Below are 6,825 nucleotides of genomic sequence, written 5' to 3'. Positions count from 1 at the left end.
AGCATCACACTACCAAAGTCATAGAAAAAAAGCCTCCAACATTAGAATTTGGCATGAAAAGAGAGAGGTATATCTTAAATGCTCTGATATAGCAACTATTTGGAAATTCTTAAGCACAGCCCATGATGGTTTTCCTGATTTAAAGCCTCTACTTCTTAATGAAGAGTTGGGAGGGAGGAAGAAATTTTTTAATCTCCATCTCATAGAAAAGATCTGATAAATTCTGTTACAAAAAATCTCCAAAGAGGAAAACTTTCCAAAGTGTGAAATATTTAATGCAAAGCTCTTTTACTGGCTTTCTAATTTCACATACTAACCTAAGAACCAATTCTTCACTGTGAAGTGAACTGCCCCAGGGATATTTGTAAATTGAATAACCATAAATCCCTGTGGAACTAAAGTATTTTCTTTTGAAATTTTATGTCACTGTTCTTTCAGGCTGATGGACTATCTCTGTCTTTTCTTCAAAGAACAGGAATGCTAATAGAGTTCCTTGGCTTTCCTTTAGTTATAGGATTGTTGAATTGAAGCCCTCTGTGGACTAAATTAACAATAATGTTTCTGAAGGCTTTTTAGGTTTTCTGAACAGAATTTTTATTCTTTGTACCTTGTGCAGAAAGTGGACTCTGAGTGATCCACAAAAAAAGGATTTCTTACTAGATACTCTTTTCTTTGAACCTATGTAAGCCTGTGAGAACTTAGTCTTTATTATCTATTATCATTTTTCACCCTTTGTTTTTTTTTTAAACTGGTATTATGGTTAATTAGTCAAAGGAATTCTCAGGAAACACCCTCTACCAATTTTAGTTATCACCTGCTCTGCAATATATATTCTTAGGGAGCTGCCTAGAGATTAATTTTGCTAAGATGTTAAGTTACTAGCTCAGGTCACCCCAACCAGTAGGTATTAAAAGTGAGACTTGAACCCAGTTCTTTGAATCCAGATCTCAATTCAATACTTCATATTTCCTCCCAGGACTAAGACACAAATTATTTAAAGTGGTTATTTTTTTTTTTTACAAATTCTCTAATTAAATATTTCTTTTTTACAAATTTTTGTAGTAAGCAGTAATTGAAGATCAAATTGTGGAGAGAACACTTGAAATCAGAAGCGCCCCATGGTCTCTTTCACACATACCAAGGAAAACCAAGATATTTCCAATAGATACTCAAATAATACAAATGTATAAAACTATTATGTTGATTATCTTTATTATTATCATTATTATTAATATTATTATTAAATTTAACTTCAAGTTTATTGGGAAGAAAGTTAAAGTGTCATTTCTGAGTAAGGGGATTATCCAATTGCAGTACTCACTACAAAGTACTAAGTTCATACAGACTCATAGTCATGGGTTTAGGTGAAGGTAGAAAAAATTCCTTTATCATCATTGATAGGATGAAAATGTAAGTAAAACCAGACTCAACAACAACAATGACAACAAGTCTTTGCTTTGTGATGTAATGCTTGGTTTGCATTCTTCCATAAATTAGCTTCCCTGGGGAAACATCCTAATTTTGGCTCCTGCTAGCTGGTCAGTGAGTGTGAAAGACTCACTGCCCACTCTGGATTGATAGAAAGCTGACCATGCTACAATTAGGGCCATAAAAGCATAGTCTGTAATATATTGAGCTATATTCCTGAAGGAGCATTTCCTGTTCACTTATGTTTTCAGTAAAACAAGACATCAATCAACAAAATAGCTGGAGCAGCTGCCTGTTTAGTAAATAGCAATTGAAGAGGGAATTGCAGAGAGAATACTTGAGGTCAGGAGAAGCACCCAGTGCCCTCTTTCACATATCCCAAGGAAAGCCAAAGTATTTTCCCATTGGTACTAAACAATACCAAAGAAATAAAATGAAATAAATATTGAAAAAATAAGTGAAGTTTCAGCCTTAGAAAATACACACTTAAAAAAAGCAAGACAGCTGATATCCCCAGTGAATTTCTTTTCTGGGCACCTGCAAAGTCAATTTTCTCGCCTTTTCACCTTAGAGCTGCAACTTAGATAAAATCAGTTTCTTGCCATGGATTTAAGAAGACTTAGTATTGATTAGCTACTTTATCATGGCAACCACACTGAAAATATGGGAAACTTTAGCTATTAAAGAGTTCTGTGACATCATACAATGCCTAAATCACATTTAAAAGTATGATAAAGCCACTGATTTTTATAGATACTTTAATCTATAACAGTTATATATAGAGGTATAGGAATTAAAATGAAAGTCTACTACATTTATTAATAATCAACAATTCAGTAAGCATCCATTAGAGAGCTATGTAAAATATACTGTGATGAGCACTAGTATACAAATAAATTCAAAACCAACCCCTACCTACAGGGAGCTCACAGTCTGATGGAAGAGTCAATATGCAAACAATTATGTGAAAACAAGATATGGAGCAGATAAAATGGACATAATCTCTGTGGGAAGGCACTAACATTATGGAGGATTGGGAAAAAACTTTTTCTAAAAAGATGAAATTTTAAGATAAGGCTTTCAGGAAGCCAGAGATGCCAGCAGGTTAAGATAAGGAGTGAACTAATTGAAGGGGAGGGGACAACCAGTGAAAATGCACATAGTTGGTATAATGGCATACAATTTTAATTAGAAAACAGTTACAAACTTGAAGCAGAATGTCATTTTAGAGCTGGAGCTTTGGTCTCCTTAAACCTACTGATGGAATTCACTTGTCATAAAGCAATTCTTCCAGAGAATTTTTTTTTTTTGCAAAAGAATTGATGGTTTAGTGGTACCATGCCTAATCATATTAGTAAGGTGGCTCCTGTTTAGGCAGATTTCAACACTTTTCTATCTTCCCATTCTACAAGACTCTTCTATCTTTCTTTTCATAAATCCACTGTAGATTGTCTAACAAGGATTACAGGATCAGAAATTTAGAGTGGGAGTGGATTTTAAAGACAATAGAAGCCAACCCCCTTGTTTCATAAGGGAGAAAAAAAAGGAAAAGCTAAGTAGTATAAATGAGTTGCCCAGTGTCTCACAGATAATAAGTAGGACTCAGATTCAAAATCAGGTCGTCTAATTCTGAATCCAGATTTCTTCCCACTATACCATTTTGCTGGCTAGAAACCTTCATTGATCTTTTCACTCATTTTTATATGTCATTGAAATGCCAGGTTGATGATTATCATTTATTCATACTGTATGATAAGTTCATTGCCTTTCCTGGTCATATATATTTGAGGGATAACTTTTGTATTACATTATGTAAGCATGTTATCATTAGCAATATGCTCCAGATTATTTGCAAATTATATGTTTCACCTAAGATATTGATTATCAGAGATCATGACATTCCATAATAATGGACAATATAACTTTCCTGGAAGATATTTATTTTCTGAGCACCAATAGTTCTGTTTGTGTGTGTGTATATGTATGTATACACACATACACACATACACACACACAGAAAAAGAGAGAGAGAGGGAGGAGGAGAGACAGCATACCTATCTACATTTTTTTTCATTTTTCATTCATACCTACATACATTTTTCATCATTGTAATATCTTTACATTTACCCAGATGTTTTATTTCAAACCTAGTTTCAATTTAGTTGAAATTTCCACTCTACTCCTTCTCAAGCTTTATAATTGATTCTTTCAGTATGTATACAGCAGATTCTTTCATATTAAATCAATCAATAAACATTTCTTAAGCACTTACTTTGTGTCAATTACTGTGTTAGGCACTGAGGAGAAAAAACAAAAACAAAAACAAAACCTACCTTCAAATAGCTTATATTCTTTTAGGGAAACACCATATATACATGCTCGAGAAGTGAGTAGATTATAGAAACAGTGTTCTATGAAAATCAGGGCAGGATTTCTCCAAATTTATTGTGTATCTAAATAAGAATAGAGCAGCAAACAAATAAGCTATGTTGCCCTTGTCTCAGTAGCATAACTAAAACATTTTGTGACTCAAATGGTGTTTGTGTTTGTAACTGGAGCCTAAAGATGAATGTAGCTTTGTGAACTTTTTGCACAGTTATAGACCACAAAACTGGATGTTTTTGGTGATAAATATATAAATATAAATATATATAAAGAAGCTCAAACTGATGTGTGTTTGTGGTCTGTTTCTGGGTTGTACAAAATTTAGTCTGATTTAGTCTGTTCAAAATATGGACAATTAGAAAGAAACTAGAACTAGGAATCAGGATGCCTGGGTCTTAGTGAATGAGGTGACATTAAAAAAAGAAACCTCTCTGTCTACAGTTTCTTTCTTTGTCAAATGGTGATATTCATAGATGATACACCTACTTACTACAATATTATTGGAAGAAAAGAATAACTTGTTTACATGAAGGACATAGGATTGGAATGAACCTATGAATATATTGGCACAATGAACTTTCAATGAGGGAATGCCATCTTGGTGAAATATACATTTACATTAATTAGCTTATTTAAACTTAGGGGCAATATATTGTCCCCTAAGGTTCACTTGTTTTCCTTCTTTGACTTTCAGGAGATTATTTTAGATGAAAAGTTCTTAGTTCAGTCAGAATTACTCTGAACCTCTATTTAGAAAAATTTCCAGCGCCTAGTCAGAGGGTAGGTTTTCTTCCTAACCTTACTTTTATATTTCCCTTTATTTAATCCCTGTTCTTTTACTGGTTGAGGAAAAAGATAAATATTTTGGTAAAGAAACAGTAGATTTTATTATAGTTTCTGTAAATATAAATATCAGTAAAGGAAGTTAGGTAAAAGAGTGAAACTTTTCTCAGAATTTACTTCACTCTAGTTCCTCCTTTCTATTAGCACAGAGATAAAGATTCCTTGATTTTTCCCTTCTCCGCCCCAAGTTAGATTGAATTCTTTTTGCTTTCAAATGTTGGTTCTCAGATAACTTCCTCCTTTAATACAAAGTGTTTAGGGCTTGATGAAGTCTCATAATGGCTTTTATTACATAATGGCTTTGATTGATTCAAAGAGGTATAGAGACCCTGTTCAAATTCAGTTCTGATTATTTAATTTCCTTTCCACTAAAAGTGTTTGTACCCACTTAAGAAATCAGAGGACACATGGTGTGGTTTTAACAGTACTCTTATATTTTCAACCTTACAGAGAACTGCTTGGGAGATACTGAGTAGTTATTTCTTTTGGCAGATTGAAGTCCATCTAAGTAGGGGTGGGACCTGAACCCAGTTCTTCCCAAATCTGAGGATAACTCACTACCCATTACACTACTCTGCCTTGGGAAATTTTATACAGATTATGGTGAGATTTTCTATAGCCTACTAAGTGACACTCTCATATTCTTCCATACTGATTCTGGAATAAAACTACATTTCCATGTCTCATATAGGGCCTTATGAGAAAGAAAATGGTATAACATACAGAACACTGTCTTAAATTAAGGAGAACTGGGTTCATGTACTGCTTGTGACACATTCTGGATTTGTTGCCATAGTTATATCACTTAAACTCTATGCAATTATTCAAATCTATAAATTACAGAGAAAGTGTCAAGATGCATTGATAAAAGAAGTTTTCTCATATAGGAGTTCCTTGTATTAACAAAATTATATGGCTATTCTTTTTCCCATATCTAAATATAGTTTGACTGTAATCACTCTTGCACTTAGCATTCCCTTCAAAAATTCTCTTATTCCTATGTATATGTGACCAATATCCCCAATTAGAAAATAAGTATTAGCAGTTCTACAGTGCTCTTGTAAATGAAATCCCAAGGTAATATTAGTTAGGGTTAGACATTGAATTTTGTTTGTTTAATTTTACATGTATTTTTATTAATAACTCATATCAAAGTATCTAGCTAGGTATCTCCTTAACATAGATTAACTTAATTAAGTGACCAAAGTATAAAGTTTTACTCAGCTATTGAGGGGAAAGAAGATAGTTCCTATGTGTTTTTTTTAGCTCCTTGATGAAATACACTGAAATGTGTACTTTTAGCCCAGTTACTACTGTTTACCCCCATATCTTTAGGTTTAGTTGTCCTGTCTTTCCTCTGCAGTGTGGTGCTGTTTTCTAATTCCTTCTGGACTCACTAACGTAGTTTTGCTTTGGGAGAGCAATGAGGTATGAATTAAACTCTGTGTTTCCATTCTGCATTATTTCATGTTTTTAGGAACTAAAAAAATATTGCAGCATGTATGATATGCATCTTATAGAGCATTAAGAAGACTACAATTGTATGTTTACAAAGCACTTGGTCTCCTTTGGGACAGATGCTATCTGACCATTAAATAGCATTTTAAATTATTTTCAAACATGAGGCAAAATATAGGAAGGCGTTATAAATTGTTATGCTTTCCTCTCCTCCACCCTTGCTGAGACAAATGAAAAAAGTAAAATTCAACCAGAATGTATCTAATAGTTTCATTACTCATAGTATCTCAATTCTTTGTAATCTGGCTTCCAACTTCATTACTCAACTGAAACTGCTTTCTCCAAAGTTAACAATGATCTCTTAAATTAAAAATAAAAACCTTGTAGCTTTGTCTCAATGTTCATTCTCTTGATTTTGCTGCAGTTTGATTCTAAACACTGCCCACATACCCCACCCTAGACACACAAATCACTGTTAATTTTTGCCAGGAGGAGTGGGATGAGTGGGAGAATAGAGGTGAGGGTAGCATATGTGCACAAATCTGCAATTTTCATCATTTGTAGGGAAACTTTTAAACATATTTTGATAAGTGTTGTGTTGGTTACGCAAAGATAAAATACAAAAATGCCCCCTGTATGTAAGGAGGGATTTTTAAAGAATAAAAATGTTGCAATATAAGAGGAGATGATGAAGGGATTCTATTCCAGTTA

The sequence above is a fragment of the Vombatus ursinus genome, unplaced genomic scaffold (genome assembly GCF_900497805.2).
Source record: "Vombatus ursinus unplaced genomic scaffold, bare-nosed wombat genome assembly UNPS02014426.1, whole genome shotgun sequence".
Taxonomy (NCBI): Eukaryota; Metazoa; Chordata; class Mammalia; order Diprotodontia; family Vombatidae; genus Vombatus; species Vombatus ursinus.
This window is presented reverse-complemented; position numbering follows the sequence as displayed.